The sequence below is a fragment of the Monodelphis domestica genome, chromosome 4 (assembly GCF_027887165.1).
Source record: "Monodelphis domestica isolate mMonDom1 chromosome 4, mMonDom1.pri, whole genome shotgun sequence".
NCBI lineage: Eukaryota > Metazoa > Chordata > Mammalia > Didelphimorphia > Didelphidae > Monodelphis > Monodelphis domestica.
Genome location: NC_077230.1, coordinates 186190803 through 186205830, shown reverse-complemented (window position 1 = coordinate 186205830; position 15028 = coordinate 186190803). Strand labels below are relative to the sequence as shown.

The following is a 15028-nucleotide window of genomic DNA, read 5'->3' as shown; positions in this document are numbered from 1 at the left end:
TCAAGACCTGACTCTCAATCCACTGAACCAACTAACGGTCCCACATTGATTATTTTTGTTGTTTACCAACCACCTCTTTTGGTCCTCTTCCCTATTTCTTCATACTCATCCACATCCAGACTCTGTTAATAATCATATAGTCCCCAATTCCTCTCCCTTCCACTCAAAGAAATATTCCATGTCTGGATGCCTATGAGTCTCCTAAAGTGGCCAAGGTAACAACAAATATTGACTTAGTACTCATCTATGTTGAACAGAGAGTAAGCTTACCTTACATTTTCCCTTTCCTTATCCTGGGTCAAAGCATCCCATTTTCAGACTCTCCCTTTTCTGGTGAGAGCATTACCATCCTCCCCATACCCCAAGTTCCTAACTCTTGACTCTTCTCTCTCCTTCATCTTCCATTTGCCCTCTCACCTTTCCTTATCCTATTGCCAATCCTTGTTCAACCTCTCTCCACAACCATACTTATTTATTTGCTTACATTCATTCCCAGATCTGCTACTATCATTCATGTCCTTATCACGCCTCTCACCTTGACTGCTATAATAGTCATTTCCCGTGCCTTATTCTTTAGGGTGCAATCTCTGTCACTTCCTCATGAAACCTTTCCCTGATCCTTGTAGTTATTAGGGTTTTCCTGCCTCAGTATTCTTTGAAATGTATTTATTTGGCATATGTGATGTCCTTCTAGAATATAACTAGAATATAACCTCTTGAAGAACATTCATGTATTGTTTCATTTTTTTTTTTGGTACACCCAGGAAAACCAAAGTGCCTTGTACATAGTAACTCCTTAATAAGTTTCATATATGTTATTTGGTTCAGTACAACAGATACTAAGTGCCTTCTCTGTACAAGTCACTGTTCTAGGCCCTGGGGATAGAGCCAAAAAAAAAATTGAATACTCCGGGCCTCATGGAGCTTACTGCAGGGTTGTGAAATGTATATTGATGAATACATTGAGAAATTTAGGAGGAAAGGAGTACAAACAACTTGGGATAGAATGAGTTTCGTGTCAGAGGTAGCAGCAGAGTTAAGTCTTGAATGAAAATAAAAATTCTGAGAGGTGAAAGTGGGGGAAAAGAGCATATTCTTTCCAGCTGTGGATACCTCCTCACAGTAACTTGCCTCTCGAAAAAGACTTCCTACCCCTCTGTCCTGAGGAAGCAAAATAGAAACACCAGAAGCACCTGGTGCAGAGTCCGTGCCCATATTTTATGGATGTCAAGTACCTGGGCTGTCATTAATCACCAGTCTTCAGCCATGAGCAAACAGTAGATCTCCATGTTGGGTGCTCTGTCCACCTACTGGAAGAAAGGCAAGATTTACAGAATTCTGTTCCTTTCAATAGGAGCAACACTAGGGATTGAATCAAGAATAGGAAACAGTCAGATTTGACATTAGAGAAAGAGAGAGAATGACAGATGAAAGAGAATGAGAAGTCAGAGACAGAGAAACAGAGACAGAGGGAATGAGAGAGACATAGTTACAGAGAGACAGAAAGAATGAGAAAGAGAAGAGATGGGGAAAGATACAGAAAGAGACAGACAGAGAGTTAGAGAGAGAAACGGAGAGCGAATTCCAAGCATGAAGAATGATCTATACGAAGGCATAGATTCTTCAGGTAGAATGCCAAGTTTAAGGAACTGAAATTATTATCATCTCCTCTTTTAAAATGAGGAAACTGAGGCTCAAAGAGGTTAAATGACTTGTTCTCCGTGACAAAGCTAGTTTAAGAGAGGAAGAATTCAACCTAGGTTTCTCCAGTCTTCAAAAGTCTAATGTTGGTTCTATTATAACATGTCACTTCCATTTCAGCAGTTAGGGAAGAAAATAGAAGATGCAGTGGGGGGTTTTCAGTATTGGGGGGTATTTTGTAATTATTCCAGAAATGTAGGATATTATAAAAATGTAAATGAATGAATAATTGAAGCTGAATTTTCATGATATTTAGAATCCATAAAGATGATTGTCCTTGATTAGTAGCTGTTAGTATTACCCAAGCATCATTTCCAAAGATTTAGTCCACAAAACAGAGGTTCCATTTTCCAGTATTGATGTTTATGCATAAATATGCAAGGGGGACCCTTTCTGGAAGTTTACCTTAGAAACCTAGAGTTTCAAGTTTTCTTTCTTTTTTATTTTTTTAAATCCTTACCTTCCATCTTAAAATCAATACTGGGTATTGCTTCTAAGGCAGATGAGTGGTAAGGGCTAGGCAATGGAGTTTAAGTGACTTGCCTAGGGTCACACAGTCAGGAAGTATCTGAGGTTAGATTTGAATCCAGGTTCTCTCATCTCCAGATTTGTCTCTCAATCCACTGAGGCACCTAACTTCCCCCTGTTTAAAGTTTTCTGACTTATTTGAAGAAACTGAATTAAGAAATGGCCAAATACCAGCTACTTTTAAAACAATATATCCACATAACCCAATCCTGACTCTTGTATTCCACTCCACACAGACCCCCACCTCCTCACCCCAAGAAAGAATCCCTAAAGGAAAGATTTTGTCTCGACCTAGAAATGCACAATGATCAAGTTATTCTGCAAAACACAATCCTAGTAAAACTACAAGGAAAAAATTATAATTGCTTCTTTGCTTTTAGTCTTTCTACTAGAATTTTCTCTTACTGACATTCTAAAAATGAAATCTGAGCTTGGAGTATGTCATTATAAGAAATGGCAGGCAGTCTTCACATTCTAAAGGTATGTTATAGACTCATCAACCCAGTCACCTCAGGTACTTTCCAGTGTTTCAGTACCAGGAGTAGTTTGAGTGGTGGGAATAGATTCCTATGAAAATTAATATAATAGTAAAGATGGGAAGGAGGACAGAATGGTGATACTTCTGTGGAAACGTTGTGCCATATATATATGTGTATATATGTGTGTATAATATGTATATATAGGCATATATGTGCATAGAGGTAAAAATCTGATTAAAATGAACATCAAAGTCAACCATGAAAAAGAGAGGCAATAAGAGCTCACATGGAGTCAGTGACATGGAATTGTGGGTAGAGAAGTTATGCTAGATAAAAGGGATTAACTAGTAAGTATTAGTTAATTTATTCAACATTCAAATCAATAAGTATTTACTAAGGATAGATTTATAGATAAAAGCAATGATCGCAGCCCCTTATCTCAAGGAGCTCACAGTCTAGGAAAAGATGGGATATTTGTGATATATATGAGAAAAATGGTAGGCACAAAGAAAAAAAAAACTAAGCAAGGTACCATGAGGAAAAATACCCTGGTTGTATGGCACAGAGAATAAGAGTTGTTTAGTCATTTTCAGTTGGGTCCAACTCTGTGATTGCATTTGGCATTTCTTTTGGGAAAAATACTGAAGTGACTTGTCATTTCCTCCTCCAACTCATTTTACAGTTGAGGAAACTGAGTCAGAGTGTTCAGTGACTTGCCTAAGATCACACAGATAGTAAGTGTCTATGACCAGATTTGAACTTTTTTTATTTGATATGCCTGACCCTAGATCCATTTCTCTATCTACTGTGCCACCTAGCTGCCTTATGGAGAAAAGGAGTAAGGGGTATTATATGTGTTCCTTCCTTCATTTAACAAACATTTATTGAGCTCCTACAAAGACAACTAAAGTGTTAAAATGGATTGAGTCTTTTGGTACTCTCTGTATGTAGCTAGGAATCTTAGAATATAATGAGCTGAGAGGAATGAATCAAATGGATCCAGGAAAAATATAGTAGGGGTAGTAGGGAGTCTAAGCAAATATGATAAAACTGAGAAGGGAGAGGGCCCGTTGAGGAGGACAATTAAGGTCAGTAAAGGCTTCCTAGATTGTCTAGGTGAGAAGGAAGGAGGGAAAGAAGGAAACAAGCTTTTCTAGCCAAGAAATTGCCTGCAAATCACTAAAAATAAAAATAATAGTGGATCGACTTGTCCTTCAAGTCTTTCTAACACCATCCAAAAAAGGTGAGAACAAGATGACAGTCATTAATTGCATGCAAAATGATTTTTTCACAACTCTGTGAGCTTGGTAATATAAGTATTAGTGCTACCATTTTATTAAAAAAGAAACTGAGACTTGGAGAAAGGTAACTTTCTGATAGCTAGTAGAGAACAGACCACCCTAGTGTTAGGAGATACTTTACATTCAGGAAAATAGAGATGGATATGATTTAAAATTCAGGAAGCAGAAGAAAACTTCAAAGCCTTTAACTCAGCCTCTAACCTCCCCCTTTTTTAAGACCCTGCCCTTTCAGAAACCTTTTTTCAACTTCTCTATTTCATGAATCTTTGAGATTCAGTTTTCTCTATATGGCCCAGACAAAATTTGGTATATAATTTTATAAACTGTGAATATGCTTAGGAATCTCCTAATTGTTCCAAAGGCTTGGATCTGGCTGTTGAGAAAATTCTAGAAAAGTCTAGTAATAATCACAATTAGGTTATAAATTCCTTGAGATCAGGATCTGTTTTGTCCGTTTTCTTCTTCCTCTACCAGGCATTTAGAGTAACTTATACATCTCTGGGAGACCAAAACTTGGATTTTATTTGCATAGGAATTGATTATTAGGGTGTTCATTTAGAGTCTCTCCACAGTCGTATCCCCTCAAGCCCTGTAGTAAAGCAGTTGCTTTTTATCGGTGTTTTTACTCCCACAGTTTGTCCTCTGCTTGTGGATAGTGTTTTTTCTCCTAGATCCCTGCAGATTGTTCAGGGACATTGCATTGACACTAATGGAGACTTCTATTATGTTTGATTGTACCACAATGTGTCAGTCTCTGTGTACAATATTTTCCTGGTTCTGCTCCTTTCACTCTGCATCACTTCCTGGAGGTTGTTCCAGTCTCCATGGAATTCCTCTACTTTATTATTCCTTTTTGCACAATAGTATTCCATCACCAACATATACCACAATTTGTTCAGCCATTCCCCAATTGAAGGGCATCTCCTCATTTTCCAATTTTTTGCCACCACAAAGAGTGCAGCTATGAATATTCTTGTACAAGTCTTTTTCCTTATGATCTCTTTGGGGTACAAACCCAGCAATGCTATGGCTGGATCAAAGGGCAGAGAGTCTTTTATCACCCTTTGGGCATAGTTCCAAATTGCCCTCCAGAATGGTTGGATCAGTTCACAACTCCACCAGCAATGAATTAATGTCCCTACTTTGCCACATCCCCTCCAGCATTCATTACTTTCCTTTGCTATCATGTTGGCCAATCTGCTTGGTGTGAGGTGATACCTCAGAGTTGTTTTGGTTTGCATCTCTGATTATAAGAGATTTAGAGCACTTTTTCATGTGCTTATTAATAGTTTTGATTTCTTTATCTGAAAACTGCCTAAAGTTATTTTAAAGTTATTCTTTAAAAAAAGATACATCTAAAGATGTAGCTCTGGTATTTTTAACCCATGTAGGCAAAATTAATAAGGATAAAGAATTTATCTTGATAATCTAAAGACTGAGTCCTAAAGTCAAGATAGATGGCAGCAATTTCTTCCATTATCATATAGTCAGTATTGTCTGGAGGTGAACATAAGTCACCTCCCTCCAGCTTTTAAAGTTATTACTGGCTCTGAGTTTCTAATCTAGTCCGACCCAGAAGCCAGAGAGAGCTTAAGGAAGGAAGTAGCTGATGGGAACACGCCTCACCATCCTCACACCTGTCATTTTCATTGTGTCCAGGAAAAGCCATCAGAAAAGAGTTTACCCTACATGAGAAACCCTCCCTTCTGTCATTTCTCAGGTAATTATTGAAATACTCAGTGATTTCAGAATTCATCCTCCTAATTATCCTCTTGCTTTAACTCTAAATTGAGCAGTAGTTATTGTCCACTTGTATAAAACACAGAAAAGGGACCTTCAAAGGCAGAAACCAAACATTCTACACCCCAGTCATCTGGCTCTGGCTAATTTGTACAGCAGACTTCTGGATTTTTAAAATTTGGACCTTGGAGGTCACCAAATCCAGCCCTTTCACTTTTACAGATTAGGTACCTAAAACCCCAGAGAAAGTGAAATGACTTGCTGAAGGTAACAAAATTAATAAGTGGCAAAACTGGAATTGGTCCTCAAGGTGGTGGTGGTAGTTGTTGTTGGTCAGCATTTTTCAGTTATGTCTGACTCTTCGTGAGCACATTTGGGGTTTTCTTGGCAAAGATACTGGAGTGGTTTACCATTTCCTTCTCCAGCTCACTTTACCAATGAGGAAACCAAAGCAAACAGGGTTAAGTGACTTGCCCATGGTCACACAAGTGAGTCCAAATACCTCTAGGTTTGTTATTGTTCAGTCATGTTTGACTTTTTGGGACCCCATTTGGAGTTTTCTTGATACATATACTGAAATGATTTACCATTTCTTCCTCTAGCTCACTTTACCAATGGGGAAACTGAGGCAAATAGAGTTACTTGACTCCAAGCCAAAAAGGGCCCTTATTGCCACTCTATGCTGAACCATTGAGGATTCCAACTTAAAATTTCACTGTAGCATGGAGAGCTGGTTTAAACAAGATATGAAGAATGGTGATGGTGACTTCTGTGGATTCTAACAATTCCACCCGCCAAGGCTTTATAAAGTTATTGCTGTTGCTTAGCATATCTCCTTTTTCCCAGATGTCTTATGATCTGTTATTTTTTCTGGCTGAGAAAGTAACACTGGAAACATTTAACAGATCATTCTATCCCATATTACTCAATGTGTTTTTCCAGAGTAGTCTGAAAGGAAATGTTGGGTTATATGAACCACAGAGGACTGCTGACTAGGGTACCACCTAGAAAGATGATGGGCATGCTATAGAATTAAAGACTCTTCATTTATGTCCTTCTAAAAGTTGAAGTTGAGAGAAGGAAAGCACCCTAGGAAATCATTTCATCATCTGAATTCTACATCAGAATATCAGAATCATTTGATCAGTCAATAAGCTTTTATTAAGCATCTTCCAGGAGCTTCATGCTATGATGGGTAATGGGGATCAAATAGTTTGTCTCCAGAGAGCTTACTTTCTATCAGATGAGTCGATATGAATGTAAATAGACATCTACAAACTTAAAACAAATAAATACAAAAGGACAGCTAGGTAGCTGATAGAGATTCAGGCCTGGAGATGGGAAGTCCTGGGTTTAAATCTAGACTCAAATACTTCCTACCTGTGTGACCCTGGGCAACTCACTTAACCCTAAGTGCCTAGCCCATCTATTCTAAGACTGAAGATAAGGACTTAAAAATAATAATAATGAATGAAAAATAAATACAAGGTAAATTTGGGAGGAAAGGACACTCACAGATGGAGGCATCAGGAAAGGCTTCATGTAAAAGTTGGCTCTTGAGCAGAATCTTGATGGCAATAAGAGATTCTAAATGGAAAAATTGAGGAGGGCATGCATTCAAGGCATGGGGGATAAACAGTGCCAAGTCACTAAGATGGGAAAAAGAGAATGATATATAATGAGGGTGAAAAGGCTAAGATTTGGAAGGGATTTCAGTGTTGTGGAGTAGAATGAGTCCTAGATTTGGAGTTAGCAACTTTGGTATGAAACTCTGACTTAGCCACTCAATGTATTACCTTGGAGAAGTCATTTAACCTTTTGATGTCTCAGTTTCTTCATCTGTAATATGAGGGAGTTGGACTAGATGACTTCTAGTGGGTACTCTAGTGGATATCTAGTGGACTAGTGGATAAATTGCTGGATCTGCAGTTAGGAAGATCTGAATTCAAATGTAACTTCAGATACTTACTAGTTGGATGACTCTGAGCAAGTCACTTGAATTCTGCCCACTTCAGTTTCCCCACCTATAAAAAGGGGTAGTAATAGCACCTACCTCCCAAGATTGTTATGAGGATCAAATGAGGCAATATTTATAAAGCACTTAGCACAATGCCTGGAACATAGTAGGTGCTTAATAAATGCTTGTTCTCCTCCCTACCCTCAAGGTTCCTTCTAGAAATAAATCTATCATCCTGGGGCAGCTCAAAGTGGCCAAAGGACCAGACCTGGAGACTCCGGAGGTTCTTGGTTCAAATTTGGCCTCAGACTCTTCCTAGCTGTGTGACCTGAGGCAAGTCACTTAACCTTAATTGCCTAGCCCTTCTGGTCTTCTACCTTGGAACTGATAGATAATATCAATTAAAAAATCTCTCATTCTAGTATCACCCATATCTGTATTGGCAGGTTCCATTTTTATAAATTTCTAGTTGCCCAAGTTAGCTTATTTGTCCTAGTTCCAGTTGGGGACTGAATAAATACATTTCCAGAGGAGTAGCCCTCTATTCGAACATATGCAGTGATGGAGAACTTCACAACTTCCCAAGATAGCACAGCTGTCTGCCCACTTGAAGATCAGTGGCATGAATTTTTGTGTTTGAGCTCAATCACCCTGGTGCCCCACTTCCCTCCAAAAAAGACCTTTGAGTATGGAGTGAATTTACTGAAATGGCCATGGGAAAAAGTGGGGAGAGGAGCAGTTTTGATCTTTCTTGGTTTGGGAAGGGTTGTTTGTTTTGGTTCAGAGCCCTGATTTCATCAGTATAGAGAGGGTGGAAACTCCATCCATATATGTATATCTAACCTTAACATATTTCCTGGGGCCCTTCAAGATTGAGAGATTAGTTTGTCTCAAGTTATATAGCTGATGTTCATTAAAAGCAAGCTTGAACCCAGTTCACTGTCCCCTATGCCACACTGTAAGGAGGTAGTAATTATTGGACGAATTTGTGTCCTGATGGTCTACCAATATGAACAACCTATACAAAAAATACAGGGATGATTACGAGAGACCTGTCTACCATTTGACTATGAACTCCCCAAAGGATGGAACTATTTTTGTCTCTCTTTGTCTCTCCAGTGCTGGCATATAATAGGTGTCTAACAAATGCTTGTTAACTGATGGAGAATAAAAAAAAAATTTCTTCTACCCAATAATGTGCTGGTAGATGTTTCAACAACCAGTTTTCTGGGGCGCAAGAAATATACACACAACACACTTTAATTTGTATTATTAGTATGTTCTCCATTCATTTTTTAAGTCTAGAGAATTCACAAAACAATAAATCAAGCACTGATTTGTAATATTTGCCCATTTCTAAGGTTTAAATGTCCACACTTAAAATTCAAGAGCCCTGTTCAAATACCATTCCCTTGCTTCTATCCCATGGGGGTGCAGGGATGAATTAATAGATATATCACTGGATTTTTTTTCTCTCTGAATTCTACCCTATTAGAGCTGAAGAAATGAGTCAGTTCTGCGCCAAGCTACTGAACAGTCTGTGACTAAAAGGGCAACTGGGCAAGGAAGATTTTTCCTTCCTTAAATTCTGTAATATCTTTTCCCCAATTGTCTAAAATTTTCATACCTTAGTCTAGCATGACACATTTTTATTGGCTTTAACAGAAATGTAGATGCTTGTACATTAAACTTCAAAGAAATACCAAGTATTTTTCTTCTTTTTTTTAATAAAACCCTTACCTTCCATCTTGGAATCAATACTATGTTTTGGTTCCAAGGCAGAAGAATGGTAAGGGCTAGGCAATGGGGGTTAAGTGACTTGCCCAGGGTCACACCGCTGGGAAGTGTCTCAGGCCAGATTTGAACCCAGGTCTTCCTGTCTCTGGGCCTGGCTCTCTATCTACTGAGCAGCCCAGCTGCCCCCTATTTTTCTTCTTAATTATGAACATTTCCATATCCAAACCCCTCCCCCCCCCCACAGAAAAATAGTATCATATATGAAGCCACCGACCACTAGCTATCTCATTAGATAGTGCTGGGCCTGGAGTCAGGAAGACTTAAGTTCAAATCCAGCTTCCGATACTTACTAATTGTGTGACGCTGAACAAGTCACTTAACCCTGTTTGCCTTGATCAACTAGAGAAGGAAGTAACAAACCACTCTATTATCTTTGCCAAGAAAACCCCACCGACAGTATGATCCATGGAGTCATGAAGACTTAGACATGCCAGAACAGCAGCAACAACAGCAATATGAAACTATGCATCTACATTGTGTATGGCTAATACCAGAACTTTACGAAGTTTAGTTCAGAAATGAACATTTTCTTGTCATTTCATTTAATTTGGGGGCAAATATTTAAAACTGAAATATTACAAATGGACTGTTTTTATTGTAAATTTCTAGCAAAGCTTGGAGGAGTCATCGATGGTGTAGAGAAGAAGACTGCACGAGAAGTCAGAGAATTTGAATCCTGACCGCTTCCTACTACCTGCATGACCCCCAGAATATCCCTTCATCTTCTATGATACCGGTTTCTTCATCCATAATAGAAGAAGAGGACCAGGTAATTTCTAAGGCCTCTTCCAGCTCTATGAATCTATAATCCCGTGATTTATTTATCCTGGATCTAGAGGGAAAGAATACATACATTTCTGGAGGAGTGGAATCCAGGCCAAAGTGCTTCTCTTCAATTCTGTTTATTAGGTGCCAAATTTTCCAGGAAGAAACATCAAGTACCGGAGATGCCAAGACCGTGGCTTGGTAGTTTTGAAAGTAGAGGGGGTCTGTTATAATGGAAATAGAAAGAGTTATGGATTCCAATCCTGTCTCTGACATTACTACAGGTATGACTGGAGCAAATCATTTGAGCTTCCTCAGCCTCAGTTTCTTCATCCATAAAATGAGAGAATTGGATTCAGTGGTCTCTATGGTCCCTTCCAACTCTAAATCTATAATCTTAATAAAAGTGTCACAGGCTGAACTAAAAAAGAAACTGTCTCAGCTCAACCTCTTCATATGTAAAATAGAGATAATAATAATGATGATTATTATGATGATGATGATGATGATGCTATCTACTAGAGGCAGCTGGGTGTCCCAGTGAGCTGAGTGTCAGACCTAGAGATAGAAAGTCCTAGGTTCAAACTGGCTTCAGACACTTCCTAGCTGTGTGACCTTGGGCAAGTCACTTAACCCCCAGTGCATAGCCCTTATCATTCTTCTGCCTTGAAATCAATATGTAGTATTTATTCTAAGACATAAGGTAAGGGTTAAAAAAATTTTTTTTAAATAATACCTACTTCAAACAGCTGAGATTCAAATGAGATAGCATATATAGAGTGCTTTGCAAACTTTAAAAAGCTATAAAACTACTGGCTACTGTTATTATCCACGGATCTTATAAGATAAATTCTAACACAATGATTGCTTAACAACAGACTTAACAATGGGCAGGTAGGGGGAAGCAGTGGATAGAGTGCCAGGCCAGGAGTCAGGAAAACCCATCTTCCTGATTTCAAATTAGGTCTCAGACACTTAGTAGCTGTGTGACCCTGAGTAAATCATTTAACCCTGTTTGCCTCCATTTCCTAATCAGTAAAATGAAGAAGGAAATGGCAAACCACTCCAGTAACTTTGCCAGGAAAATCACAAATGGGGTCACAAAGAGTTGGACATGATTGAAAATGACTAAACAATAGCAAAATACAAAAATATGGGGTATAACATTCCAGAGAGAGTCCAGAGCCCATGCTAAAAAAAAAAAAGTAAATTATATACTATTTCTATATTTCAAAAGATCCATAATTTCATTCTCATGGACACCAATGCAGATAATAAATTCTCACCACTACTGCCACCCTTATGTCATTCCACAGATAGTTTGATGAATTGTTTTGACCAGAACAAATCACTTGCTAGCCGACCTTCTAGAAATGAACTTCTCCAAAATGAATTAGACTGGCCCTTGGACTCTAGACAGAAAGAGTCTATCTGTAAGTTTGTTAATACCTGGACAGTGCTGTCCTCCATTGACTTGACCCTCAATAACCACCTTTCAAGGACCTCTCAAAATCACATCTTAGCCTTCAAGAATCTGGGGTCACTCCCATATAATGAAAAAACTCCAAGGAAGGACTTCAATGGAGATGGAATAGTCTTTAATATACGTCTCAATTCATTCCTATGCTCTGATCAGTTTTCCTATAGTTTGCTCTAATTTGCAAATCACTGAGGTACACATTCTCTAATAACTGCCACTTTCACATAGACCCTTCTTATTGCCCAGATGTAGCCAATGGATGCTGTGATTCTAGGTTTAATCTCTATTAAAACTAACTGCTTCTTGACTTCACAGTCATGTAGAGATATTTTTTAACTTTCTTGTTTGAAGGATTGTTTTTGATGCATCAGCATCCCACTTCCTTCAACTCATTACTTTAATTTTTATTTTTTTGTGGAGAGAGTAATTCCTGCTGGCCACCAGTCTAGCCAAGCAATCTGATGATTGAGTGATGACTGCAGAAACTAGCTAGTAATTTTCATGTTTTCACATGACTTCATGGAACGATTTCTCATTTGCTAGTCTTGGCTCCTTACAAGGCTAGGTTGCCCTCTGAACTCTTTCACATACACACACACACACACACACACACACACATACACACACACACACACACATACACACTGAATTTCATTAATATCCAGGATCCAGGTTCACAAGGATGAATGAGTCACAAAGTTCAAATTGAAATAATGTCCTTATTTCACCCCTGGTCTGCTTCTGAACTTTCTGAGAATTTTATAGAATTTTTCTTGGTGTTGAATTCCAGTTAATGTGTATCATCCAAGATATTCTGCCCTTGGCTAATTAGATCAACTATAAGTTGAATTATTTTTGCTTTCATCAAAGCAGTTCCATTTTCATCTTTTCTTTTTTTAAATGTATATGTAAAGCTCATTTGAATGTTTTAAACATGTTAGTATACAAGCCATATAATATACAGTGTTACTCATATGTTGTGCAAAGTGTTTCCTCAAATAGTTTTCTATAAACTAATATAGTTTCTCCTGTCTTAAAGCTATTAATATTCTGTGAAATCAAAAGGGTAAGCCATCACTATTATTATCTGATTTTTTATCTTTCATACTTATGCAATCAATAAGCATTTGTAAGGATTTTGGGACTGTAAATATCATGAGATTGTGTTGTGTCTTGTTATGCACCTTAAAAATACCTTCCAATAATACACTTTGCCAACTATAGTGTGTTACAATAGAAGAAAGATTGACTTTGGAGACAAAGGACTTGACTTCAAGTCCCATCTCTGCTACTTACTTGTTCAGCCTAAATTTCCTCATCTGTAAAATGAAGGGGGCTTAGCTTTAATATCTGTTGCAGTATTAAAATCTGTGAAACCTAGAGTTTGAAGGGGAAAAAAGATTTTAAATTACTTTTTCTTGGTCTTTTAAAAACAATGATAAAATTGTCTTCTTAAAACGTGTTTAATCATGTCAGTATCCTGCTAAAATTCCTGACAATAACTCTAGGAAAAATATAAAGCCTTTCACCCTGGCATTTAAGGACCTTCTCACTTTGGCTACTGCCTAGTATGTTTGTCCCCTCATCAAACACATGCATAGTCTCTATTCTAGGCAAACTCAGAGCTCTAGCTTCAGTCTCTGGGTCTTCTCATGGGATGTCCTCCATGCCTTAAACTCACTCACTTCTTCATTCAACCTCTTATAATTTCAGCTTCCTTCAAGGCTCAACTTAATTCAATTCATTTCCATTTCAATCCAACAAGTATTAACAACACCAACTATGCACCAGGCATCTGTGCTATAGAAAGGAAAACAAAATTATTGTGCTTGCCCTCAAGGAGCTTATATTCTACTAAGGGGAAACAACATGTACAGGCACAGCTTGGAGATATTGTGAGCTCTCAGTTCCAGACTACCACAATGAAGTGAATATCATGAGCCACAGAAATTTTTTGTTTCCCAATGCATATAAAATGCTTATACTATACTATAGTCTATTAAGTGTGCAATAATTGTAGTATGTCTAAATATATCTTAATTTTAAAATACTCTAGCTAAAAAATGTTAACCATCGCCTGACCCTTCAATGAGTCATCTTGCTTCCATATTGATGGCTACTGACTGATCAGGGAGGAGGCTGCTGAAGATTGGGGCGGCTGTGACAATTTCTTAAAATAAAACAATAGTTTGCTGCATCAATTGACTCTACTTTATGTATTTTGTTTTCCTTTGTATATCACAGATGCCTGGTGCATAGAGGCCATTCTAAGGTTGTTAAGTGGCCTAATTTCAATATTGCTGTGTCTCAAGGAATAGGGAGGACTGAGGAGAGGGAGAGATGGGGAATAGCTGGTCCATGGAGTAGTCAGAACACATCCAGCATTTGCTGATTAAATTTGCCATCTTTTATGGGCATAGTCCGTGGCACCCGAATATAATTAAAATAATAACATCAAAGATCATTCATCACAAGATCCCCATAGCAGACAGAGTAATAATGAAAAAGTGTGAAATATTTCTGAGAATTACCAAAATATAGCACAGAGACACAGAAATGCCGCCAATAAACTTTCTTGACTAAAGGTTGTTATAAATCTTGTTTGTAAAAGACACAAAGTGAGGTATAGTAAAGTCGAGTATGCCTGTACCCAGAAAAGTACATTCAGAATGTGCATGTGGGTATGATGAACCCAAAATAATTTCTTTTTTAAACCCTTCCCTTCAATGTTGGGGTCAATACTGTGTTTTGGTTCCAAGGCAGAAGAGTGGTAAGGGCTAGGCAATGGGGGTCAAGTGACCCTGGGAAATGTATGAGGCCAGATTTGAACCTAGGACCTCCCATCTCTTGGCCTGGTTCTCAGTCCACTGAGCTACCCAGCTGTTCTCACCCAAAATAATGTTTCAGAGGAGAGCTTTAATTATTGGTGAGGAAAGGAGTAGGGCAGGAAAATCTTCCTGTAGAAGATGACAACTGAGCTATGCTTTGAAGGAAGCTATGGGTTCTAGAGACTCAGGTAGAGAGAAAACCATTCCTGTATGGGGGACTGACTTAGAGGCTAGAGAAGAAAGTCGAACTTTTGTTCAGTCACTTTTTGGTCATGTTCAGCTCTTTATGACCTCATTTGGGGTTTTCTTGCCACAGTGGTTTGCCATTGCCTTCTCCAGTTGATTTTATAGATGAGGAAATTGAGGCAAACAAGATTTGCCCAGGGTCACCCAGCTAGTAAGTGTCTGAAGCTAGATTTGAACTCATGAAGATGAATCTTCCTAACTCCAGA

The 15028-nt window shown here is 38.3% G+C and overlaps 1 protein-coding gene across 6 annotated transcripts in view; it reads left to right on the top strand.

The window, feature by feature from the left end:
- Nucleotides 1–15028, top strand: part of WIPF1 (WAS/WASL interacting protein family member 1) — a 180228-nt gene that overhangs the window by 81968 nt on the left and 83232 nt on the right. For 4 of the 6 annotated variants that reach the window (XM_007494403.3, XM_016433715.2, XM_056794020.1 and 1 more), the window contains one exon: nt 10113–10272. The exons of 1 other annotated variant lie outside the window; for it this stretch is intronic. The gene's annotated coding sequence lies outside the window, so the exon portion shown is untranslated. Of the gene's footprint in view, nt 1–5668; nt 5730–10112; nt 10273–15028 lie in introns of all 6 variants that reach the window. One more of the 6 variants, XM_007494406.3, reaches the window with a different exon arrangement.